Below are 27,805 nucleotides of genomic sequence, written 5' to 3'. Positions count from 1 at the left end.
AGCAGGATGGCAAGAGCTTAGTGAGTGGAGAGGAACTCAAAACCTGAAGTTTTGGAAGGAAGAGAGTGTAAGTGGAAAAAAAATTGCTTAATTGGCAAGAACTATGCTGTGGGGGACACTTTTCTATTCTGAAGAGAAATAACCTTGACCCAAAACATCAATTGTCCATTTCCTTCCACAGATGCTATCTACCCTCAGAGTTCTTCGAGCAGCTCTTGTTTGTTTTTGTTCCAGATTGCAGAATTTACAGTCTCTTGTAACTCTATTGAAGTTAAAGCGTGATGAAGTATTAATGTATCAATATCCTTTAGTCCAAAAAATCTACTAGTCTGGTACCAAAGGTTGCTGGATTATTGAAGTTTCATTGCATTTTTTAGTGAAGTATTCACGTATAAAAATGTACAGTGTACTATTTCGATATATATGTTTATGAATTACACATGTACACGCACATGCATAATTTATATATAGATGTGTGTGTGTATATGATATGAAAGAAGATAGGGTGAAGAGATAGAGAGAGAAATGAGATGAATTGGCCTGAGATTGTGGATAATAATTAAATTTAAATCACAAACCAAATAATATCCTGCTTGGAATTTCATTGTAAATGCAGAAAGTGGATTAAGTCCCACACATTTGCTTACACTAAGACTAATGATCTCTCCGTGACAGATCTTTCCTGATTTCAGAAATGATTATGTATTCAATTATGTGCTCTATGAAGTACCTTGGGATGTGCTTCTTACTTTAAAGATGCTGTGTCAATTCAAAATGTTGCACCTTTCTGGTCCCTTTTCATCATCCTTTCTCTGCCTACATTTTGCTCCGGTTGTATTTACAGCATTGAAACAATGCCATTTTTGAATATAAATGAAAATGATGGTAACAATTAACTCTTTTAATAATCAAAGAATGAATTGAATTTCACCGTAACATGTAAGTAACATGCATCAGAGTAAGTAGAGAAAAGTACAATGTTACCAAATAGGCTCTTAATTTAAAATTCAAACTTGATTCAAATAGAAAACTAGATTGTTTATAATTTTATATATAAAGACATTTTTATAGCCATGTCTCTATGGATATGCCTTTCTGATCGATGGTTATTTTTACATGAATAGGTAACTGTATATAACCTGAGTGGTCACATCATCTGAAATTCAGTAAAGGGAGGGAGTGACACTTATTGATGTCTGCTAATTGCCCTCCATTGCTGTTTATTATGCATCAAAAGTGCTGGATAGAGGCAACTGGGACAAGACCTTTAATGTACAATGCCACAATACTCCCTAACATAACAACATATAACTACACTCCAGTGGATTTGAATAATAAAACAAATATTCCATTAATGATAAGTGGTGACGAAGGGACTCCAATAACCTTTCTCCAAGACAAATTTCCTGATACATTCAGTGCTGTGAGCAGGCAGTTGGAGCATTTTTACCTCAAGTGAGATTTAACTTTTACTTGGTTGTGTTTGTACCTTACAGCGAATGGCATTTCACACCATGTCACACCATGTCAAAATATCAGAGTCAAAGTCAAATGGGGTGCTATGGACTTCCTCCGGGTGCTTCATTTGCCTCCTGTGTTCCAAAGACACGTGGGTTAAAAGGTTAATTAGTCACATAGGTGTAAATGGGTGGCGCTTGCTCATTGAGCCAGAAGAGAAATCTCCTAATAAAATATAAATAAATAAAGTTGATTGCTATATGCACAAGCACATGTATGAACAGATGCAATGAAAAACATACTTGCTGAGGCATCACAGACCCACAGCATCAGATAAGCAGCATTCACAAAAAACATAAACATAAATTATATACAAATTCTATAAGAGAACACAATTAGAATCAGGAAATACAAAGCCCATTTTAGTGCAAAATGATCTACATGGTCATGGTGTTGCTAATCTGGAGTAATTAGTAGTGTGCTGTTTAGTTCAGGAGCCTAGTGGTGGAAGGGAAGTAGCTGTTCCTTAACCTGGAGATGTGGACTTCAGGCTTCTGTGCTTTCTATCTGATGGCAACAATGAGAAGATAGAGCTCAAACCAGAGAGGTGTGAAGTAAAACAGTTTGGAAGGGTGAACTGGAGGGGAGAGTACAGGGTTGCTGACAGGATTCTTAGTAGTGTGGAGAAACAGAGGGATCTTTTGGTCCATGTCCATAGATCACTCAAGTTGCTGCAACAGTTAATTGGGTAGTTAAGAAGGCGTATGGTGCCTTCTTTATTTGGGGGGGGGGATCACGTTCAAGAGCTGCGAGGAAAGGTTGCAGTTCTATAAAACTCTGGTTACACCACAATTGGAACATTGTGATCCATTCTGGTCACCTCATTGTAGGAAGGGAGAGGAAGTTTTCGAGAGAGTGTAGAGGTTTTGCCAGGATGCTGCCTGGATTAGAAAGCATGAAGTATGAGGGCAATTTGAGTAAGGTTTTCTCTTTGGAGTGAAGGAAGATGACAGGTGACTTGACAGAGCTCTATAAGATGATAAGAGGCATTGACTGAGTGCAGGGCCAGGGCTGAAATAGCTAATACAAGCGTGGAATAATCTTAAAGCGATTGGAGAAAAGTATAGGGAGGATGTTAGAGGTAGGTTTATTACACAGAGTGGTGAATGCATGCAATGTACTGCCGAGGCAGATATATTAAAGAGACTCTTAGATAGACACATGGATTTAAAAAATGGAGGCCTATGTAGGACATGAAAACTCACTAGTTTCCTTGGCTGCAGAAGTCTGGGGAATACCCACTCAGGTCCCCCCAAACCTGCCAAATTGCCATAGCAGACTATGTAATTAGTCAGAATGCTTTCACAGTACATCTGTAAAAGTTTATTTGAGTATTCAGTGACAGGCTAAACTTACTTAACCATTTAAGAAAGTAAAAACACTGGTGCACTTTCTTTGTGCTGGACACTCTTTTAAGCTTTCCAAATTGAAAATTATTTTTTAAAATTAAAAAAATGGCAGATGCTGGAGATCAGAAACAAAAATGGTAAATGCTTCAAACATGCAACATGTCAGGCAGCATCCTTAGAAAGACAAACAGAGCTTAATACCCCAAATGTTTGTCAAATTATCTCTGGTGTTTGTCTGACTTGGTGTTCTGAACCTGTTAGATCAGAAGTTAATACAGAGTGATCAAAGGCAACTTCTGTCTTGTGAAATAGATGACCAATTGGTGTCTGCTTGGTAACATTCATGTTGCCATCTACAATTAAGGATTTTGATATATGGCTGCTCAAAAAGTGAATCCAAACTTTGTGTGTAATGAGCTTTTCAGGCCCGTGTGGGGAGCCAGAGAGCATTCGATGCCAAGGTTCCGAGAGCACCTGTATTTGTTAATTCAGAATCAGAATCAGGTTTATTATCACTGGCTTGTGACATGAAATGTGTTAAGTAAGCAGCAGCAGTTCAATGGAATATATCATATAGAAGAGAAAATAATTAATAAATTATAATAAGTAAATTGATTACAGTATACATATATTGAATAGATTTTTTAAAAGTGCAAAAAACAGAAACACTGTATATTAAAAAAGTGAGGTGGTGTCCAAGGGTTCAATGTTCATTTAGGAATCAGATGGCAGGGGGGAAGAAGCTGTTCCTGAATCACTGAGTGTGTGCCTTCAGGCTTCTGTATCCCCTACCTGATGGTGACAGTGAGAAAAGGGCATGCCCTGGGTGCCAGAGGTCTTTAATAATGGATGCTGCCTTTCTGAGTCACCACTCCCTAAAGATGTCCTGGGTACTTTGTAGGCTAGTGCCCAAGATGGAGCCACCTAAATTTACAACCCTCTGCAGCTTCTTTCGGTTCTGTGCAGTAGCCCCTCCATGCCAGACAGTGATGCAGCCTGTCAGAATGCTCTCCACAGTACATCAAGAGAAGTTTTTGAGTGTATTTGTTGACATGCCAAATCTTTTCAAACTCTTAATAAAGCATAGCCACTGTCTTGCCTTCTCCTTCATCTTGCTTCGTGTTCCTTTGTCTTACCCTTCCTGAAGACCACAATCAGCTGTTTTGTGTTACTGACATTGCGTGTCAGATTGTTGCTGCAGCACAACTCCAAAAGTTGGCATATCTCGTTCCTGTATGCCCTTTTGTCACCATCTGAGATTCTACCAACAATGATTGTATCATCAACAAATTTATAGATGGTATTTGAGCTATGCCTAGCCACGCAGTCATGTGAATCTAGAGAGTAGAGCAGTGGGCTAAGCACACACCCCTGAGGTGCACCAGTGTGATTGTCAGCAAGGAGAAGATATTATCACCAATCCGCACAGATTGTGGTCTTCTGGTTAGGAAGTTGAGATTCCAAATGCAGAGGGAGGTACAGAGGCCCAGGTTCTGCAGTTTCTCAATCAGGATTGTGGAAATGATGGTATTAAATGCTGAGCTATAGTCGATGAACAGCATCTTGACATAGGTGTTTGTGTTGTCCAGGTGATCTAAAGCATGTGGAGAGCCAATGAGCTTGCATCTGCTGTTGACCTATTGTGGCGATAGGCGAATTGTAATGGGTCCAGGTCCTTGCTAAGGCAGGAGTTCAGTTTAGTCATGACCAACCTCTCAAAGCATTCCATCACTGTCGATGTGAGTGCTACCGGGCAATAGTCATTAAGGCAGACCACATTATTCTTCTTAGGCACTGGCAAGGCCTTTTCGAAGCAAGTGGGAACTTCTGCCCGTAGCAGTGAGAGGTTGAAAATGTCCTTGCATACCCCCACTAGTTGGTTGGCACAGGTTGTTGTTTTAACGATGGTCGTCATCACTGGTGCTTCCTGTTTAATATTGTTAAGTTTATTTTGACTGGCATGGATTTTTTGCATCTTGTGATTACTTAAGTGGACTCCTGATTTGTACTTATCACTGGGTCCTAACTCTGAGAATATTAATTCTCACAGTGTCACTCTGCCAAGCCTCTTATATTTTGTTAGAACTCTTATTAATAAACCCTGGTCGCCATCTCCACATAGGAGTCTGTCTTTCCTCCAGTCTTTGACAGCATTTACCTTGACACCTTGGTTCTATCAATGATGCTATCAGAATTGTCACACATAATTGGGGGGGGCCTCCAAAAATTTCTAATTGATCACTATTTTTGGGGCAGACAAGCTTTATATGTACATACTTCATCCTGTTTTTTTATGTATTTAATTATTAATGACCACATGCCAGTGGATTAGCCCCCTTAGTCACACACATTAACAAAATGCACTGCTGCTCATTAGGAATATGTGCCTGCAGAAACAACCTGAGCAATTATTTTGCAAAGGGGGCTCTAAAGTGGATCCTTAATTGATTTTTGACTCTCATATCTGTGCAGTCACTAAAACAGCCTATTTCCACCTCTACCATAGTTCAAAATTGCCTCGGTTCATTTGAATTTACGCACATTTTTTATGCAACTATCCTTCAGTCATTGCAACACAATTCTGATTGTATTCCAATGTAGGGTTCTGATTCAAAACTTTAATGACGCCTTTCCTCCCATGGATGTTGCTTGACCCACTGAGATCCTGCTGTAGATTGTTTGTTGCTCTTCCGCTTTTTGTTGATTTGTGAACAAATGACCCTACTTTTACTGGGCAAGTTGCTGTAGTTTTGCTTCTTCCACTGTTTAAGTTATCTGTTTCTAAATTAAGACCATAAGACACAGAAGCAGAATTAGGCCATTTGGCCCATCAAGTCTTCTCCGCCATTCCATCATGGCTGATTTATTAGCCCTCACAACCCCATTCTCGTGCCTCCTGCCCATAACCCTTAACACACTGAATAAACACAAACCTATCAACCGCTACTTCAAATATACACAGAGACTTGGCATCCACAGTTGTCGATGACAAAGAATTCCACAGATTCACCACCCTCTGGCTAAAGAAATACCTCCTCATCTCTGTTCTAAAGGGGTATTGTCCTTTTCTGAGGCTGAGCCCTCTGATCCAAAACTCCTCACTAAGGAATCATCCTCTCCCTGTCTATTCTATCTAGGCCTTTCAATATTCGATAATTTTCAAAGAGAACCCCTCCCCATTATGCTAAACTCCAGCGAATACAGACCCAGAGCCATCAAACGCTCCTCATATGTGTAGAGTGACCTCCTGCTTCAAAACTTCCACCATTGTCCCTGTACTTAAAAAGACCAAGGTAACATGTCTGAACAACTGGCGTCCTGTTGCACTCACCTCAATAATAAGCAAGTGCCTTGAGAGGCTGGTCACGGACTACATCTGCAGCTTGCTACCACCCACACTGGAACCCCTACAATTCGCCTACTGACACAACCGACTGACAGATAATGCAACAGCCACAGCCCTACACACTGTCTTTACACACCTGGAGAAGAGGGATGCTCATGTGCAAATGCTGTTCTTGGACTACAGTTCAGCATTCAACACCATAATTCCCTCCAGGCTTGAAAAAAAGCTCAGAGACCTGGGCCTTCACCCTTCCTTGTGTAGCTGGATCCTGGACATCCTGTTAGAACACTGGCAGATGGTAAGAGTGGGCTCCCTCACCTCTGTCCCTCTGACCCTCAACACAGGTGCCCCTCAGGGCTGTGTCCTAAGCCCCCTCCTTTACTCTCTGTATATCCATGACTGTATTGCCACCCACAGCTCCAATTTGCTAATTACATGTGCTGATGATACCACACTAATTGGCCTAATCTTGTAATAATGAGGCAGCCTACAGGGAAGTCAGCACCCTGGCAAAGTGGTGTCAAGAAAACAACCTCTCCCTCAATGTCACAAAAACAAAGGAGCTAGTTGTGGATTACAGGATGAATGGAGGCAGGCTAATCACCATTGACATCAATGGCCCTGGGGTTCAGAAGGTGAACAGCTTTAAATTCCTCAGCATACACATCACCAAGGATTTCACGTGGTCTGTACATACCGGCTGTGTGGTGAAAAAGGCACAACAGCGCCTTTTTCACCTCAGACAGTTGAAGAAGTTTTGTATGGCCCCCCCAAATCCTAAGAACTTTCTGCAGGGGCACAATTGAGAGCATCCTGACTAGCTGCATCACTGCCTGGTATGGGAACTGTACTTCCCTCAATCACAGGACTCTGCAGAGAATGATGCAGATAGCCCAGCGCATCTGTAGATGTGAACTTCCCACTATTCAGGACATTTACAAATACAGGTGTGTAAAAAGGGCCCAAAGGATCATTGGGGACTCCAGTCACTCCAACCACAAACTGTTCCAGCTTCTAACGTCCGGGAAACGGTACAGCAGCATAAAAGCCAGGACCAACAGGCTCTGGGACAGCTTCTTCCACCAGGCCATCAGACTGATTAATTCACGCTGATACAGCTGTATTTCTATTTTATATTGACTGTTCTGTTGTATATCTTCTGCACATACTGTTCATTACAAATTTCTATAATCTGTACATTGTACATTCAGATGGAGACATAACATAAAGATTTTTACTCCTCACATGTGAAGGATGTAAGAAATAAAGTCAATTCAATTCAAAAACACTTCCATTCCCGGGATCATTCTTGTGAACTTCCTCTGAAACCTCTCAAATGGAAGCACATCCTTTCTTAGATGAAGGGCCCAATACTGCTCACAATACTCCAAATGCAGTCTGACCAATGCCTTATAAAGCCTCTTATAAATTGAATTACTTGCTGTGAGTCATGTATCCTGCTGCATCACCACCTTATTCAGTGTTGGCAATAAACACACTGTTTGAGATACAATGTTTGCTTCTCGCATTATAACAGTGAATGTACTATCGAGCACTTCAATGGTTGTAAAACATCTCAGAATGTCATGAAGACAGGAATGATTATAAACATGTCTTTTTTCCTCAAATATTTCTATTGTACAGTAAATTTGACATGCAACTTTCATAATGTCTCTCCATTATTTCCAGCTTGACAGAAATGAGTGTTAGCTTTGAGAAAGAAACAATGAAAGCAGTGAAAAGTGTCAATGCAACAACAGATGTATAGAAAAGTTAGAGAAGCATTGTAGTTTAATTCAACAAGGTGTGAGGAAACTCACTGTGAGATTTAATTTCCTTTCATAATTCTGACCAGAATCTATTTTCCCTGTAAATATGATATTCTAAATAAAATTCCTGAATACAACTTTTATCAATTAATATTGATAGCTAATTCCCCAGTAGCTCCCTGTAAGTAGCTTCAGTGAAAGATTTGATGAACATTCATTGTACTGCGTATGAATATGTGATACACCACAACACAATTGTTATTCATGGAGTTATATAAAATGCAAACAGCACTTAATTCAGTTCATCCATGGCAACCAAGTTGTCTTCCTGAGCTAGCCTTATTTGCCTACATTTTTTCCATCTCCTTCCTCTCCTCTCCATGAACCTGTCCCGATGCCTTTGGTAATAAATGGAATAAACAATGCATGCAACAGCATTATCTGATATACATGGCCTTCCTTGACTTTACAAAACAATTTGTGACTATCAGAGAAAGAAAAACCACCCAGATTTGGTTGCCCTTAGAAATTTAGCTGTACTCACTGTGGCATGTTGGCACACAAGCTATGATCTTAACCAACAGGCTGCATACAGAGTCAATCCCAGTGCCGAGTGGTGTCAAACAGGGTTTTGTCATCACCTCAGCAATCTTCTCACTCTTTCTCGCCACAATGTTGCAGCTCATCCCCAACAGGCTTCCCACTAGATTGAGGCTAATCCACACACCATTAGTGGGAAATTGCCGGCTGGTGGTCCCGTGTTCGCATCTGGCTGGCTCCCTGCACGCTTTCTATCCATGCTGGGTTGTGCATTGAGCTAGCATCTCAGCCTTGTAAAAAACAGAAAACATTGCTAAAGAAACTGCAAAGTTGCCACCTGATGTGCCACAGGGTGTGGGAAGGAACAACATAGTGGGAAGTTACTGAATCTATACTGCTTCCATTCCAGAATCCTCAGTCAGAGTTGCAGACATTCACCTCAGAAGCCAAGCTTCAGATTATGATTAGCTTGTTCGCTAAACTATATCTCAAAACAGGCCTTAGAGGCATGAGTCATACAACACAAAAATAGGCCTTTCCACTCAACTCATCCATGCTGACCAAGATGTCTACTTGAGCTAATCTCATTTGCACCCCACCAAATCTTTTCTATTCATGTACCTGTCTATCCATGTACAATACTTGACTAAGCGTTTTTTGAACATTGTAATTGTAACGGCCTCTTCTTCTGGCAGCTCATTCCATAAATATATCACCTTATACACAAAATTTTCTCTCAGGCTTGTTTTAAAAATTTCCCCTCTCACCCAAAATCTATGGTCTATGTCCCGACATGTATGAAGAACAGAGATTTTATTGGATGTGGGGAAGTGTTCATGGTAAATATACCATTGTTATATGGTATAAGAACAATATATATATTGTTCAGGGCCAATATCAGTACTATCTGCATTCATTTTCTGCTGATCATCTATAGGGCTTTCATACAAAAGATTTTTTTTGGAACTTTTAATTTTGTGCTATTTTCAAAGCATCCTTGAAGAAATTATTGGCAAAGGAGATTTTGCAGATGCTGCAATTCTGGAGCAGTGAGCACAAAATGCTGGAGGAACTCAACATATCAGGCAGCATCTATAGAGAGAAATGAACTGTAGATGTTTTGGGCCAAGGCCCTTCATTGGGATTCATCTTGATTTCTTGATGAAGGGTCTTGACCCAAAAGTCGATGCTCTCCAGAGGTGCTGCCTGAATTGTTGAGTTCCTCTAGCATTTTGTGTGTACTTCTTGAAGAAATGCAACCTTCCACTGACCTCTGGGCCCATGACTGCACAAAGCAGAAAAGGAGCATTTAGGGTGTGAATGACAACCTGAGACCATACATGGGGAGTGGACAAAGGCCACGAGTAAGCAGAAGAAGGAACAGACCACCATACAATTTACCCACCAGTCTGCCCCAACAGGCACCTCTTGCCCCATCTGTGGAAGAGTCTACAGTACCCATATTGGCTACATCAGCCACCTCCGAGCCACATCAGTGGAGTAGAAGCAAGTCTTCTATCCATCTTCTAACCTGAGGACCTGCCCAAGAAGAAGAAAGTGGAGAGTTTCAGCAACATTGTCAAGAATGGCATAATCACAAGAAAGCATGGGCTGGAAAAGGCATCCTGCCCCAGCATTCAATGCAATATGATTTGATCTGTCCCTAGCCTTAATTTCTCTTCAGTGCTAGCTCCCCATGAAAAGTCAAAGCATGCTAGTCCAGTTTTCAGGCCAACTTAGCTTGAGCAAATAATCATAGGACATACTCAGAGAAGCTAAACCCAAAGGCATCTATAGAAGAGTTCAGTCTACTTAGCAGGAGACAATCAAAGATCTTCAATGGGGGTGGTGGCCTGGACCACCAAGTACTTTTTTAGCTTGGCATTGACCCCTACCTTGAATTGATATCAGATGTTTGGAATGCTGCCTGTGTAGCAGATGCTGGTAAACTCCTTTTGTTAGCTACTTCCTTCCTTGTGGTCCAATTCTGGATTGATTTCATCCACTCCTGTTTCCTTCCCTGACCTGGTCGCTTTCAGTATTAGGTCCAATTCTTGTGGTGTGTAAGGCCTTGAAAACTTTGCAGATCTGGGACGTTATTAAGAAAAAGCAACAGAACATATTTTGCTGTTATTCTGTTTGTCTGCTCAGCAGTGTCTCTGAGTCTGCTGGAAACTGTAAAGTATTTGCTCTTGGCTGGTTATGTAGTTGTTACTTCCCAGTGGTGTAGGACTTTCTCATTAACAACCCAAGCCAAACTGGCAGGAAGGGAGACAATAGATTTATGCAGTGCAATTATTAAAGTAACACTTCAAATTTGAAACCCTAAAGAATGATGCCGACTGGAAGACAACCTAACCTCAGTTACCAGAATCCCATTCTAAGCAATAAAAGCCTAATGTCCGCTGATGAAATGACTGCAGTAAATGATATAATATTGGCTAATTTGGTTATTTTCAGCGATTTGAAATGAAGATCCTAAAGGTAATGGACTTTACTTCAAAGTGTTTTTTTTTTGCTAATAAGCCCATTTTTGACTCTAGTGGATATCCATGTTAGGGTATCATGTACATAACTTAATATTTTTAGTGCAAAGTAGGAAAAAACATGTTCACTTGCACTGCCTAATTGATTCATGGGAGCTATGCTTGTGATAATGGAAATTCATTTTAGAAGAATTGTGAACTGTAACCTAAGCTGTGCAATTTCCAATACCATTTGCATTCAATATCTTGAATTTCCCAAAGTGCAAACTCCTCATCAAAGATGAAATATGCATTACTGTCATAAGTACGTACCATTGTAAGGTAAGTACCACTTTTCTCATTCAGAGGTGTTCTTACATTTAAGCTTAAAAAAACATTTAGTTTGCTCACTATGAGTACCTCTAGGAACTAAATCAGTATATCATACAATATCATTGCACAAAATTAATAAATTCAAAGGCAGAAGGTGAACTATGCTTAATACCTATTGACCAACAAAACGTAAGATATATACTGTAGATCGATAAGAACATAAGATACCGCAGCAGAATTAGGCCATTTGGCCCATTGAGACTGCTTTGTCATTCAATCATGGCTGATTTTTTTTCCAACCCCATTCTCTTGCATTCTCTTCATAACTTTTAACTCCTGTACCAATGAAGAACCTATCAATCTCTGCCATAAATATGTCCAATGACTTAGCTTCCACATTCCCCTGTGGCAATGGATTCCACAGATTTATCACCCACTGGCTGAAGAAATGCCTTTTCATTTCAGTTTTAAAGAAACATCCCTTTATTATGTGGCTGTACCCATGGTGGCTAGACCCTCCTACTAACGGAAATAACCTATCTATGTCTAGTCTACCCATGCCTTCCAGTACACAGTAAGTTTCAACAAGTTGCCACCCCATCCTTCTGAACCCCCTCAAGAACAGGCTCGGAAAACATGAAACACTCATCATATGTAAGCCTTTCATTCGTGGGACAATTCTTGTGAAACTCCTCTGGACCCTCTCCAGGGCCAGCACATCTTCCTTAGTTATGTAAAATACTGTAGTGCCCTAAACAAGCATGAAAACACATGGTGATGTTCACTGCTAAGGTGAGGTTTCATTGTGGCTAGATAGGTCAAAGTTCAAAGTAAATTTTTTCATATCAAAGTAAGTCACCAGATATAACCCTGAGATTCATTTTCTTGCAAACAACCACAATAATAAAAGAAACAAACAAATCAATGAAAGACCAAACCCAACAGGATGAACAACAACCAATGGTCAAAACAAAAAGCAACAAACTGTGAAATTACAATAAGAGAAAGGAGAAATAAATAACCAATTAATATCAAGAACATGAGATGAAGAGTCCTTGAAAGTGAGAGCATGGATTGCAGGAACAGTTCAGCGATAGGAAGAGTGAAGTTATCTCCTCTGATTCAAAAGCCTGATGGTTCAGGGGTAAAAACTGGTGGTGTGGGTCTTGAGGCTCCTGTTCCTTCTTCCTGATGGCTGTTGCGAGAAGAGTGCCTGGCATGGCTGCTGGGGGTCCTTGATGATGGATGTTGCTTTCCTACGACAGCACTCTGTGTAGATGTGTTCAATGAAGTGGAGGGCTTTAGCTGTGATAGACTGGGCCATATCCATTACTTTTTGAAGGATTTTCTGTTCAAAGGCATGATCCAACACATTATTAAACCATACATCTATAGAAGTTTGTTTAAGTTTTAGATGTCTTGCTGAGTCTTCACAACCTTCTAAGGAAGTAGAAGCAATGCTATGCTTTCTTCATAATGGCACTTACGTGCTGAGCCCAGAAAAGATCCTCTGAAATGACAACACCAAGGAATTAAATTTGCTGACCCTCTCCACTTCTGATCTCCTGGTGAGGGCTGGTTCATGAACCACTGGTTTCCTCCTTCAGAAGTCAATAATAAGCTCTTTGGTCTTGCTGACATTGAGTGAGAAGTTGTTGTGGTATCTCCCAGCCAGATTTTCAATCTCCCTCCTGTACGCTGATTTATCATCACATTTGATTCAGCCAACACCAGTGGTGTCATCGGCAAAATTAAATATGGCATTTGGACCTTTGCTTAGCCTCACAGTCATAAGTCTAAAGTGAGTAACATAGAAACATAGGAAACCAACAGCACAATACAGGCCCTTCAGCCCACAAAGCTATGTCGAACATGTCCTTACCTTAGAAATTAACTAGGCTTACCCATAGCTCTTTATTTTTCTAAGCTCCATGTATCCATCCAGGAGTCTCTTAAAAGACCCTATTATTTCCACCTCCACCACCACCAGCAGCAGCCCATTCCATGCATACAATACTCTCTGCGTAAAAAACTTACCCCTGACATCTCCTCTGTATCTACTTCCAGGCACCTTAAAACTATGGCCTCTCATGCTAGTTATTTCAGCCCTGGGAAAAAGCCTCTGACTATCCACATGAACAATGCCTCTCATTACTGTATCTTGTACACCTCTATCAGGTCACCTCTCATCCTCTATCACTCCAAGGAGAAAAGGCCAAGTTCACTCAACCTATTATCATAAGGTATACTCCCCAATCCAGACAATATCATTGTAAATCTCCTCTGCACCCTTTCTATGGTTTCTACATCCTTCCTGTAGTGAAGCGACCAGAATTGATCACAGTACTCCAAGTGGAGTCTGACCAGGGTCTTATATAGCTGCAACATTACCTCTCAGCTCCTAAATTCAATCCACCAATTGATGAAGGCCAATGTACTGTATGCCCTCTTAACCACAGAGTCAACCTGCGTAGCAGCTTTGAGTGTCCTATGGACTCAGACCCCAAGATACCTCTGATCCACCACACTGCCAAGAATCTTGCCATTAATGCTATATTCTGCCATCATATTTGACCAACCAAAATGAACCTCCTCATACTTATCTGGGTTGAACTACATCTGCCACTTCTCAGCCCAGTTTTGCATCCTATCAATGACCTGCTCTAACCTCTGACAGCCCTCCACACTATCCACAACACCCCCAACCTTTGTGTCATCAGCAAATTTACCAACCCATCCCTGCACTTCCTCACCCAGGTCATTTATAAACATCACAAAGAGTAGGGGGTCCCAGAACAGATCCCTGAGGTAAACCACTGGCCACCGGTTTCCATGCAGAATATGACCCGTCTATAATCACTCTTTGCTTTCTGTGGGCAAGCCATTTCTGGATCAGCAAAGCAATGTCCCCTTGTATCCCATGCCTCCTTACTTTCTCGATAAGTCTTGCATAGGGTATCTTATCAAATGCCTTGCTAAAATCCATATACACTACATCTACAGCTCTACCTTCATCAATGTGTTTAGTCACATCCTCAAAAAATTCAATCAGGCTCATAAGGCACGACCTGCCTTTGACAAAGCCATGCTGACTATTCCTAATCATATTATGCCTCTCTAAATGTTTATAATTCCTGCCTCTCAGGATCTTCTCCATCAACTTACCAACCACTGAATTAAGACACACTGGTCTGCAATTTCCTGGGCTATCCATACTCCCTTTCTTGAATAAGGGAACACCATCCACAATCCTCCAATCCTCCAGAACCTCTCACGTCCTCATTGATGATGTAAAGATCATCGCCAGAGGCTCAGCAATCTCCTCCTTCGCTTCCCACTGTAGCCTGTGGTACATCCCTCCAGGTCCTGGTGACTTATCCAACTTGATGTTTTCCAAAAGCTCCAGCACATCCTCTTCCTTAATATCTACATGCTCAAGCTTTTCAGTCCGCTGCAAATCAACCCTACAATCACCATAGCGAATACTGAATCAAAGTATTCATTAAGTACCTCTGCTATTTCCTCCTGTTCCATACACACTTTCCCACTGTCACACTGATAGGTCCTATTCTTTCACGTCTTATCCTCTTGCTCTTCACATACTTTTAGAATGCTTTATCATACTTGTAGAATCAGAGTAGAGCAGGGTATTTTTGGTATTTTACTAAAACTTTAAAGTTTACTTAAACTTCCAGATTGTTGCCATAAAAACCTATACCTCATATAAAAAAAACCAGAAATGCTAGAAACATTCAGTAGGCCAGGCAGCATCTGTGGAAAAAGGAACAGTGTTTCAGACCAGCATCAGCCGCTTTTAACTTTTAGTTATCGTCTTTACTATCTTAATCGTAATCGAACTATTTAAACGTGGATTTTTGTGATACAATTCAACTGGGGTGGCTTGAGAGAAGATGTTAAAATATTTACTGGTCACTAACTTTGGAATTTCTGAATGAATAGTGGGTAACATTTTGCCAGGAATTGAGGGACTCTGTTATAGCGAGAGGTTGGATAGGCTGGGATTTTATTCCTAGGAGCACAGGAGACTGAGACATGATATTATAGAGGTATATAAAATCATGTGGGGCATTGATTGGGTAGATGTGCACAGTCTTTTTCCTTGGGTTGGGGAACGAAAGACTAAACAGTCTACAGTAAGTTGAAGTTGAGAAGGGAAAGAACTGGAGAGGCAACTTATTTTCACACAGAGGGTGGTATGTATATGGAATGAGCTGCCACAGGTCCATAGATAGGAAAGGTTTAAAAGTTTTAAGGCCTAATGCTGGCAAATAGGATGGGGCATCCTGGTTGGCATGGATTATCAGGGGCAAACATCCTGTTTCTCTGTCGATAACCCTCTGAACTCTGAATATTTCAATCACAAACATGAGAAAATCTGCTGATGGTGGAAATCCAAGCAACACACTCAAAATGCTGGAGGAACTCAGCAGGCCAGGCAGCATCTGTGGAAAAGAGTACAGACAACATTTTGGGCCGAGGACCTTCAGCAGGAATGGAGAAAAACGGATGAGGGGTCAAAGTTAAAAAGTGGGGGAGGGGAGGGAAAAACACAAGGTGATAGGTGAAACTGTGAAGGGAAGGGGTAAACTGAAGATCTGGGAAGTTGATGAAAGAGATACAGGGCTGGATAGTAAAGGAGGCAGACAGAATGTAAGGTGTTGCTCCTCCAACCTAAGTGTGGCCTCATCCACTTCGTATTCCCAACGTCATTTCCAAGTAGCCACCCATTTTAATTCCACTTCCCATTCCCATTCCGATATATCTACCCGTGGTCTCCTCTACTAAGTGAGGCCACACTTAGGTTGGAGGAGCAACACCTGATAATCCACCTGAGCAGCCTCCAACCTGATGGCATGAAGATCGATTTCTTGAACTTCCAGTAATGGCCACCCCCCCCACTCCTCCTCCACCATTCCCCATCCCCTTTTCCTTCTCTCACCTTATCCTTGCCTGCCCATCGCCTCCCTCTGGTGCTCCTCCCCCTTTCCTTTCTTCCACGGCCTTCTGTCCTCTCCAATAGATTCCCCCTTCTCCAACTCTGTATCTCTTTCCACCAATCAACTTCCCAGCTCCTTATTTCACCCCTCCCCCTCACCCAGTTTCACCTAACACCTTGTGTTTCTCCAGCTCTGCTGAAGGGGCTCAGCCCGAAACATTGACTGTATTCTTTTCCATAGATGCTGCCTGGCCTGCTGAGTTCCTCCAGCATTTTGTGTGTGTAACTCTGAATAATTATCAGTTTTTACTTGGTTAGTATTTGTTATTTAGATGATAGAATAATAATAGAGTTGTTGACTGGACATTATATGGAGTGTCTCAGAGAAATCTTGTAAATAGTGGTTGTAACTTTATTTTGATATTGTGTATCATGGGAAATAGATACAGTGAATTCATTCATTTTCATTTGGTTTTGGACATGATCTCGAATGCACCTCGACAGAGGAATTTCAGTGTGCAGATGTGGGTACCTAGATACTTGAAATGAATCTAGATTATGCTCTCAAATCTGCACAACTCAAATAAATATGACCAGGAGACTTATTGAACTTACCTCTACCAAAGCAACTATGGCATAAGGTTGCCCCTTTCTCTTCTCTTTACACCTCTCCACTCTCATAACTGATGCAGGATATGAATTTGAAACCTCAAAAAATCCTATCCTGCCACAGATATTGCTCAACCTACTGAAGACCTCCAGAAAATTGCTTATTGTTACTTACCTCCCCACATTGAACGACTTCATTCTGATTTGTTGGTCTGAATTAACAGTAGTGCAAAGTTCTTTTGAAAACATTCCACTGTCCCTTTCTGCGAATGAATCAGAATCAGTGTCAGGCTTAGTATCACTGGCATGTGACCTGAAATTTGTTAACGAAGCAGCAGCAGTACAATTGAATACATAATATAGAAGAAAAAAACACAAAATAATAATAATGATAATAATAAATAAATGAATAAATAAATAAATAAATAAATAAATAGATCGATTACAGTATACGTATATCGAATAGATTAAAAAACATGCAAAAAACCAGAAATACTATATATTTAAAAAGTGAGGTAGTGTCCAAGGATTCAATGTCCATTTAGGAATCTGATGGCAGAGGGGAAGAAGCTGTTCCTGGATCACTGAGTGTGTGCCTTCAGGCTTCTGTATCTCCTACCCAATGGTAACAGTGTGAAAAGGGCATGCCCTGGATGCTGGAGGTCCTTAATAATGGATGCTGCCTTTCTGAGACACTGCTTCTTGAAGATGTCCTGGATACATTGTAGGCTAGTACCCAAGATGGAGCTGACTAAACTTACAACCCTCTGCAGTTTCTTTCAGTCCTGTGCAGTAACAACGCCCCCCCCCCCCATGCCAGACAGTGATACAGCCTGTCAGAATGCTCTCCACAGTACATCTATAGAGGTTTTTGAGTGTATTTGTTGACATACCAAATCTCTTCAAAATCCTAATGAAGTATAGCCACTGTCTTGCCTTCTTTATAATTGTATGGATATGTTAGGACCAGCTTAGATCCTCAGAGATCTTGATACCCAGGAACTTGAAACTGCTCAATCTCTCCACTTCTGATGCCTCTATGAGGATTGGTATGTGTTCCTTCGTCTTACCCTTGCTGAAGACCACAATTATCTCCTTTGTCTTACTGTCGTTGAGTGCCAGGTTGTTGCTGTGACACCACTCCACTAGTTGGCATATCTCACTCCTGTACGCCCTCTCATCACCATCTGAGATTCTACCAACAATGGTTATATTGTCAGTGAATTTATAGATTGTATTTGTGCTATATCCAGCCACACAGTCATGGGTATATACAGAGTAGAGCAGTGGGCTAAGCACACACCCCTGAGGTGCGCCAGTGTTGATTGTCAGCGAGGAGGATATGTTATCACCAATCCACACAGATTGTGGTCTTGCAGCTAGGAAGTTGAGAATCCAATTGCAGAGGGAGGTACAGAGGCCCAGGTTCTGTAACTTCTCAATCAGGATCATGGGAACAATGGTATTAAATGCTGAGCTATAGTCAATGAACAGCATCCTGACATAGGTGTTGGTGTTGTCCAGGTGGTCTAAAGCCATGTGAAGAGGCATTGAGATTGCATCTGCTGTTGACCTATCGTGGCGATAGGCAAATTGCAATGGGATGCTTCTGTCTGTGATGTTTTGTTGCAATTGTGTAAGTTATGGTGAGGCTGCACTTGGAGTACTGTGCATAGTTTTGGTCACCCTGTAATTGGAAAGATTTGGTTAAACTGGGAGAAATAATACTGAAAAGATTTATGAGGATATTGCTGGGATTAGAGGGCCTGATTTATAGAGAGAGGTTGGCCAGGGTTGGTTTTTATTACTCGGAATGTAGGAGAATGAGCGGCAATCTTATAGAAATGTTTAAAATTATGACAGGCATTAAAAGAAAAGATAACTGATAACCCTCTTCTCCCCAGGGTAAGAAGTCCAAAATTAAGGGCATGTAAGAGAGAGATTTAAAAAAGATCTGAGGGACAACCTTTCATGCAGAGAGCAGTGGTATGGGTTGAACATGGGAAATTTGGACTAGCTGATTGGACACCACAATTGGCATGGATTAGTTGGGCTGAATGACCTATATTTGTGCTATATTACTCTGTCACTCTATAACTGGGATCTCAAAGGTCTTTTAAATTTATCATGCAGCCTATCACCTGTGATCCCAGCAAAGACACTAAAGTCAGTATTTTTTGTCGCCTATTTGCAGCATCTGACCTTCAATGGAATATTTATGAATGTGAAGTGATTCCAAGATACAAGTCTGCCAGTAAAGATTATCATTTCTGTACTATGTAGGGCATTGAGGAGTTAATCTATCTCACTAATGGAACCTGTGACAGACAGATTTTTCACTCTTGCCTTCAGAGAAACTTGTAACCATTGCCTCTGTTGGTAGAATGACACTGGATAGACAAGCTATGGTAGCCTACCACTGCTATGTAACAATAGAAGTGCCAGTCAAGTATAAAACAAGCTCTATGTAATTTGCCTTTTGCTATCCTGGTCCTCACTTGATACAATGATAATATTAATTAACCACAGCAATCATCCTCTGTCAATTAACCTTTTGCAGATCTTACATGATGTCTTGGAAATTATACATCCAAAGTCACCTTTCATCCCAAATATTCTACACTCATCAAAAATGGTCCCGAATTTTGCTATGCAAATCAAATGTCCTGTTTTCAAGACTGGCAATTAATATTATAATACAAATTAGGCATAGCAGTGAGTGGTGATGAAGATGCAGAGATGCAGAGTAGCTTTCAGAAGATATAGACAAGGTACAGTGGTGCTAGAAAGTTTGTGAACACTGTAGAATTTTCTGTATTTCTGCATAAATATAACCTAAAATGTGATCAGATCTTCACCTTGGTCCTAATTTGCCTGAAGAGCGTAAACACCTCCTCTTTTGCAATCTGTATAGAGTCCATGACCTTGATGCTGTTTAGCCTTACTTCTATAGACAATGTTAATCCCTTGAGTCAGTACAGATGCAAAAAATCCATTTCAGATCTCCCCCTTCTCTTTTGGCTCTTTTGGATCATTTTTCTCAATAAATAAATGATCAAGTATGTTTTTGTGTTATTTATTTAATCGGGTTCTCTTTATCTAGTTTTAGGACTTATATGGATATCTGATCCCATTTTAGGTCATATTTATGCAGAAACAGAGAAAATTCTACAGGGTTCACATACTTCCTAACACCACTGTAAGTGAGCTGGCAAGAAAATGGCAGATGCAGTATCTGTGACTCTGGTGAACAAACCTGAAAAGTAGAATAGCTTTTAACAATGGTGACAGATTTGGAAACATTGATGTTCAAAAGGAACCCTGTGCCCTCGTACACAATCACTGAAAGCTAACATACAGATGTATAATCAGACACCCCAGCCCCAATCACATTCTATCCTTTCTCTTCTCCACCCACTTCTTCTGTTCATTATCACACATTAACCACCATGGTTCCCCTCTCCCACCCTTCCTCCCTTACATGATTCCATATTCCAACTTCCTGTCCTGATTCCTGATTCCATTGTTACCTCCACCTATCCCCTCCCACTCTCTGTTGCTATTCCATTTTTTTGTTCTCTGTCTTTCACAATTCCTGATCTGAATCCACTTGTCACTTGTCAGCTCTTGTTCCACTATTCTTTATACCGACTATCTCCACTCTATTTTCCAGTCCTGATTAATTAAGGGTCTTAATGCAAAACATCCTAAAACTAGTGGTTCTGAAAAATGAACCACTGACCACTGAGGGAATACACTGACGATTCCCTAGGCTGATACTAAGCAAGGAGGATGTGTTCTATGAGGAGAAATTGAATAGACTAGGCCTGTATTCTCTAGAATTTTGAAGAATGAGAGGAAATTTCATTGAATATCGCAATACAGGGCTAGATGGAATGATGTTTCCCATAATATAAATAGAAAATGCTGGCAATATTCAACAGGTCAGTCAGCATCTGTGGAAAGAGAAGCAGGGTTAATGTTTCAGGCTGAAGGTACTTGGTCAGATGGGGAAAGAGAAATAGTAAAGGATAGGACAAAGAGAATATCATTGATAGGTGAGGACAAGTTTGCCATGGGGATAAGTCATCCATTAAATGGATTAGAGGGTGATTAGGCTTCTTTTTTGGACCCTGCCGATGTTTCCAATGTTTACTGTTTTTATCAAATATGTATGACTTGTGCTTGAGGCAGCCAGTTCTGATGGAGATAATGGGTGTTGGCAGATGGTAGTTGCGTGGGTCAGATCTATGAGACTGTGCCAATAGTTCATGTGTTATTCCATGTGCCTGGGTTGAACCAAGTTGTTATAGTGTGGGTGGGAAGCCTCGGCAGTGGTAGGAGTAGGATGGTGGGTTGGAGTAGTGCAGGCCAGGATGCTTGGTAGACCTTCCTATAACTTCTCACTTTGGATATCCATTGCTCTCTCACTCTGATCTGTCTGTCTGTGGCCTCTTTCACTGTTGCAATGAAGACTATGTCTGGGCATACGCCCACCTTCTACTTGGATGCTTTGCTGCCTTCATGACTCGGTGCCTTTGTCCACTTTTGGGTGGCTCATTTTATCTGTGTCTGCTGCAACTGGTCTTTCCTTCTGAGAAACTGGGTCAGTTTTCCACTCTCCATTAGTGCAGCCTGACCCACTAGGCCTGTCCCATAGCCTTCCTATTAGCATCACATAACACAGACAAAGAAACATAATCTGACTCTAATCAGTATGTTGACCTATTTGACCAGATGACTTGACCTCAGAACAACCCCAGTCTCACCCTATCACAGGCATTCCATTTGTCCTATCTGTTATTCCTGCCACCTTCTCTGTAACTTTAATTTACCCTTTTTCATTTCTCTTTCCTTGTTCTGATGAAGGATCTCAGTCCTGAAATATTACCCCTGTTTCTCCCTCCACAGATGCTGCCTGACCTGCTGAGTTCTTCCAGAATTTTCTGATTTCATTTCAGCTTTCTAGCATGTGCAATACTTTTGATAATCAGGATATCTCTCCTGGGTGAAAAGTCTAAAACCAGGGGTCCCAGTTTCAGAATAAGGGGTAGAATGCAGATGAGAGGGAACTTCTTCACTTGGGGCGAAGTGAACCTTTGGAGGGCACGAGGGCAGTGGAAGTCAAGTCACAGATTGTATTCAAATAGAGATTTCTGCATATTAAGGGAAGTCAATGGAAAGTGACACTGAGGTTGAAGATTGGCCATGATCTTGATAAACCGGGAGGAGGTTTGAAGAGCCAAGTCACCTACTCCTGCTCAGCTGTCTTATGCTTATATATCTTATCTGTCTTATATCTTTTACCTGCAAACTCCATCACCAAAATAACAAAAAAAAATTGCAGTGATGGTTTTACTTCGAATATTGCTTTGTTTCTCACTGTGCCTTGATTTCATTTTCAGCGTTATTGTGACAATCTCTGTCATTTTAAGGATAACTACATACGAAAGAGAAGACCAACAAAGACAGACAGGGACAATGCTGATCATGACTTCCAGCTTCATCCCGCACCCCTTCCAACGCTCAGACTCAGATACAATGTTATTTTTATTCTTCCTCTTAAGGCAAGTTCGTAAGCATGTTAGGGACGTAAAGAAGCAGTTTGTTTTGTATTTGTGGATGCGTGTGTGTGTGTGTGTGTGTGTTTGTGTCCCTATCTGCCTCTGTTACTATCTGTGCAAGTGTAACGCAGAAAGGTGTGCAAATTGCTTGGATTCCTCTAGGACCCAGGGGGTGCGCTGTGCACTCGGGCTACGCCGGGCACGTCAGTGACTGAATGTACACGGAAGAGGAGGAGGCGGAGGCTGCAGCCAGTCAGCGAGGTACAAAGAACTGGGCATTCACCTTTAAATCCGTCCATTTAAAAAAATACTTCTCCCTCTCAGCGCTAGCTTCAATGGATCCCACCTACCTGAGTGTAAAGGCGGACGACGACCAGCGGGCTTAAGCTGACACCCCAGGTAACAGGAGAAATTCACAGCATGTTTGTTTCTCTCTCTCCTTTGCTTGCTGCGAGCGTTTGCTCAGAAAGTGTCAGGTGGCGCAGAGGCACACTGTATCTGAGTGTTTATCTGAAACACTGACAGGGCCCCAGTTGCTGCCACTGCCGACTCGCCTCCCTTCCCTTTCTAACGAAACGGGGAGCAGGAACCAGCGGAGGGGTAAACCCCTCTCGCCGTGGCTCTGTCACGGCTGTTAGCATTGAATGTCGAGAATGATATTCCAACACACTCTGTAGCCGGAGCCATGTATCCACATTGCGTCCTGTCTGGGACTAGAGCGCAAGCGCGGGCTCCATAGCACACGCAGACACATTCATAGAGAAACAGCGGCATGATTATATCGGATTTAATATTGTTTAATACACACACTTTCCTTTCCGTTACCCACCCTGCAATCGTAGGGCGCACTGCTTTATCCAGCAATGTCCCTCTCTAGCTGTACATTAACCTTACACCTCCAAATGTCAATGGGGTTACATTTGGATTCAAAACAAAACATTTATGGGCTTTAAAAATGTTATTGAAAGTTAAACTCTGGGATAGTTCTGTTAAACGTAGAAGTAATTTCTTACTTCCTCCCTGTGGGGCTGCTAGCCTCTATCACGAGTGGATGAAGTATGTGGCGTTTACTCAGCACCCACTCACTACGGGGTTTTTTACAGCCGGCGAAATCAACAGTGCGTTTTAAACACACTAGACATTTGCTCGTCGTGTCTGATCGGATATTGTTTCCTGGATTCAACATGTGTCTGATTGATTTCTGCAGAGTTGACGGTTTACAATCTAGCTGCTTGCAATTTAATGCTCAGCAAGGCTGCAATTCCCAGTAGTGCGAAGAATCGCGTGTCCAGGGCTCGATAAAGTTCAGAGCCAGCCTCCCCGGTACTTCTGAGTAACTGAGGGGTGGATGACTATTTCTTTCAGTTCAGTGGAGACTCTTCACTAAACACATAAACAGTGAGGCTGCTGCTCCGTGTGGTGAAATGTTCTTGCAAGCTGTACCGGTCAGTCCCGAGGGTGCGGGGGGTCAGAGGACGTTAAGTGTGTTTGGAAGTTGTGTAAAGACCCAGTGGACAGCTGGGCATCTGTCAGACTCGATCTTACCAACTGCGGCTTTTTGGAGGTGTTTAGGTTGGAGTGTGTTAACCTTGTTCTGTGACGGAGGCCCTCAGGGCTTTCATTGCCCGTTTCTGAGCGAAGGCAATGAGGAAGGAAGATGTTGTCTGGGTCCATTGTTCGCGGTCAAGGTAAATCCACAATGCAGAGTGGTTTGGTACAAAGAGACACTTAGATCGCACCGAATGAACTAGCGAGGTGGCTCGGCTCTGGAGTCGTATATAGGTCACGTCTGGTCAGCAAGGTCGATCTCCCTCCCTCAAAGCTGTTGGTGAACCAGATGGATTGTCACGCCGTCAAGGACACCATCACTGATATTAGCCATTAAGAAACGCCACGTTCATTCCACTACTCGATTGACGCTGTTGCTGGGCTGTGTTTGGTATTGTCTGAACTCCACATTGTGAATATTCGCAGCAGAGACCGCTTGAACTTTTGGGCGGGAAGCATTTGAGCTAACGTCGTGTAGTTTGGTCGGTGTTAAGGCCAATGCCTGGAAAGACTGGATATTGAGGTTTCCGGTTATGTGCTTTGAGCAAACAGCATACAAAGTTCAAAAGTAAATTTATTATCGAAGTACATATTTGTCACCATATAAGACCCTAGGATTTATTTTCTTGTGGGCATTCGTAGTAGTTGCAAAGGAATACAATGGGATCAGTCACACAACAAAGCAAAGTTCCGTCTCCTCCACGTTGTATGTCATTGGAATCACAGATCCCTATGACTTGTAAACACAAGATCCCATCTCGGGTGTTAGTGTTGGACTGTTTTAGTGCGGGCATTGGACAGGTTGTATTTAATTTTTTTTCATTTCTTGGATTCATTTACGGGGCCATTTTAGTAATACTGCGGTGAGTGGCCGTCTGGAGACGATAGAGCCAAGTCCAGACGTTCGACAGGTGTTTAGCAGAGGATTAAACCTGAAGAAAAGTGGGGTGGTGGTGGTTATAAGATGCCGTTTAGGATTTTTTTCATATTAAACTACATTTCCAAACTCGACATCTTCAGTAAGATTACACCAGTTGGTTTGTGGCTAATTTTGCACAGCAGATCTGATGAGAGCGCGCCGACAGGAGTGCACGGGGACATCTGATCCTTTGTTCCATTCATCGACACTTCAACTCGCTGACTTTTAGTGAGTAATTTGAAACGCGACTCTTTCGGGGAATGAAGGCATTGTTGTGAATTGGAAACTGAGCTGAACTTTTCCACTTAGTTCTTGATGCGCCATCAATAACTCTCTCTGAGACGTGAAGGCGAGATATTGGCTTTTATTGACTGGAGGAAAGAACAAGCAGTAATCGACCACCATACTACATCCTGGAGACTGAGGGCAGGGCTCAGGCCTCAATCGCCTTTATACCGGGGTCTGTGGGAGGAGCCACGGTCAGTGAGAGGGGCCACAGGAGCAGTCAGCAGGGGGCTTGTCCAGACAGGTATATATAGTTTACCACAGTTCCAAACTTCAGCCGTTTGCCGTAGGTTGAGATTCGACTAGGAGAGGCCATTCGGCTTAACGTGCATCTTCCAAATCTGTGAGAAGTCTGAACAATCATAGAGAGAGACAAGAGAGAAGGTGTCAGAAACACACATCTGCCTGAGGAACTCACTGAGTCAGGCTGCTTCTGAGAAGGGAAATAGTGGATGTTTTGGGCTGAGATCTTTCATCTGGACTGAAAAACTTTGTGTGTGTGTGTGTGTGTGTGTGTGTGTGGTAGAACAGGAGCTGGCAAAACGTAAGTGGATCTAGGTGAGGGGCAATGATAGACACATGGAAGAGGAAAGAGCCGAAACAGCGACAAAGGGTGGGAGGTGGTAGCTGGAGGCAACAAACGATAGTGGATGATGGGACCTAACAGGAAAGAAAGATGGAACTTGGAAGCGAATAAGTGGGGAGGACAGATGGAAACATAGGGGTGGGGGTTGAGGGGAGGAACCTGTCGGAGGCATGTGTGGGTGATGGGCATATGGAGTAGGAGTAGCTTTACAAACTTCCTTGGGGCCCAATCTCCCTGAACAATTATTTCTGAATCGGCAATCCTTTCATGCAGCTCCAGTATTAACAAGAAGGGCATTCCACCAGGAAAAGAGAAACAGGGTAAACATTTCAAATGGGAAAACCATTCCATACTGTAATCTCAACATATTCTGCTTTTATTTCAGACTTCCAGAAGCTGCATTCTTTTATATTTTCAGTCTTTCCCATTGTTCTGTGTATTTTAAAGTTTATAGGGATTAATAATTTGTAAGGCCATTGGAGAATATTCATTTAATTCTTAGAAAGGTTAAAAAGTAAACTAGTTCATTTTGACAATGACTGGACTAGCTTTATTTGGGTTGTGAGGAAGGGTCTCAACCCAAAATGTCCACTGTGATTTCCCTCTGTTGATTTTAGTGTGACTAGCTGAGTTCCTTCAGCATTTTGTGTGTTGCTTGGAATCTAGTGTTTTCATCACTTCTGACAGTCAGGAACGAATAAGTTTGAAGAACTTGTCCTCCCAGCTTGTGACCTCACCCATTCTCTTTTCACAGATGATGAATTGGTACCACCCAATGCAATAAGCTTCAAATGCTCTTTGGGTTCAAATAAATTGGAAGCCGAGCTGGGTGTACAATAGCAAATGGGTGTAATTGAGGAATGCATGTGCCAGAAGCCTGAGGTAGATAATGAGAAGAGCTATTGGAGATGCCAGGGAGATGAAACAAAAGGCACAAAAACTCAAATCTTCTGTGAATGGGGCAGTTGTGTCCCCTCGCTAGTGAGAGGTCAGTTGCTTTGGGAAAGTGGAATTGGTTATTACCACAGTTACTTTTGCTTTAGTGTTCTTTTAAATCCAGATCCCTGTACCAGTCCCCACAGATTAGTAGTGAATGAATGGTATCTGTGTGCCAAAAGCTACACTGGACCTGGACCAAAGTCTCTGCTTGGATCTTCTGGGACAGGGGTTCCCAACTTGGGGTTCATAGAGCCCTTGCTTAATGGCATTGGTCTGTGGCATAAAAAAAGGTTGGGAACTCCTGCTCTGGGAGACTCCAGCTCCTGCCAAATTCTTAGCAGCATTTGGTGGGCATCCTGAACAAGAATAGTCATGTTTTAATTTGAATTTTGTATATATTTGATGGAAATGAAATGTACAATTGAAACCATTTTTAAATGGGTTTACACCAAGACACACAGAGGCTACACTGGGGAGTTAGCTTTCCAGACCCTTTGCTTGTTGCTGATGCTGATTTAACATTCCCCAAGACAGCTGAATGAATGAAGACTGACTATTGAACAAATAAAGACTTGGGAAAAGTTTCCATCTCCCTAAAATGAAAAGATTTACAATTAACCGAAGATTAGAAAAATTGTCATCTGAACTATAAAAGACTGCATAAAACAATCACATGAAAGACTTTGAGAATCCCTGTATCCGAAGCACAGAAAGCCAGCTAGTATTCAGAAGGTGCATCAAGTAAATGGGAAGGATTGTGGTATGTTGGTTTTTGCTTCAAAGAACTGAAGCAGAAAACTTGGTTAGTCTTTCTGTCACTGTACATGACTGTTGCTATGAACAGGCTAAATGTCTTCTATAAAGTTACAGATGACACCACTGTTGCTAGTAAAATCTCAGATGGTGACGAGGAATTGTATAGGATTGAGGTAAATTGAACAGCCCTACAGTCAATATGAGCAAGACCAAGGAACTGATTGTGAACTTCAGAAAAGGGAAAGTCAGGAGAACACGTGTCCTCATTGAGAGATCAGCATTAGAAATTGTGAGCAGCTTCAAATTTCTGGGTGTCAGCATC

At 41.8% G+C, this 27,805-nt stretch overlaps 1 protein-coding gene across 3 annotated transcripts in view; it reads left to right on the top strand.

Annotated features, from left to right (window-relative positions):
• Positions 1-22,688: 22,688 nt before the first annotated feature.
• ccser1 (coiled-coil serine-rich protein 1) overlaps positions 22,689-27,805 on the top strand; it is a 1,375,213-nt gene continuing 1,370,096 nt past the window's right edge. For all 3 annotated transcript variants that reach the window (XM_073042460.1, XM_073042461.1, XM_073042462.1), the window contains exon 1: positions 22,689-22,849. The gene's annotated coding sequence lies outside the window, so the exon portion shown is untranslated. The remainder of the gene's footprint in view (positions 22,850-27,805) is intronic.

The sequence above is a fragment of the Hemitrygon akajei genome, chromosome 4, assembly GCF_048418815.1.
Source record: "Hemitrygon akajei chromosome 4, sHemAka1.3, whole genome shotgun sequence".
In the NCBI taxonomy this organism is placed as follows: domain Eukaryota; kingdom Metazoa; phylum Chordata; class Chondrichthyes; order Myliobatiformes; family Dasyatidae; genus Hemitrygon; species Hemitrygon akajei.
Note: the sequence above shows the minus strand (reverse complement) of the source record. Positions and strands in the feature narration are given on the sequence as shown.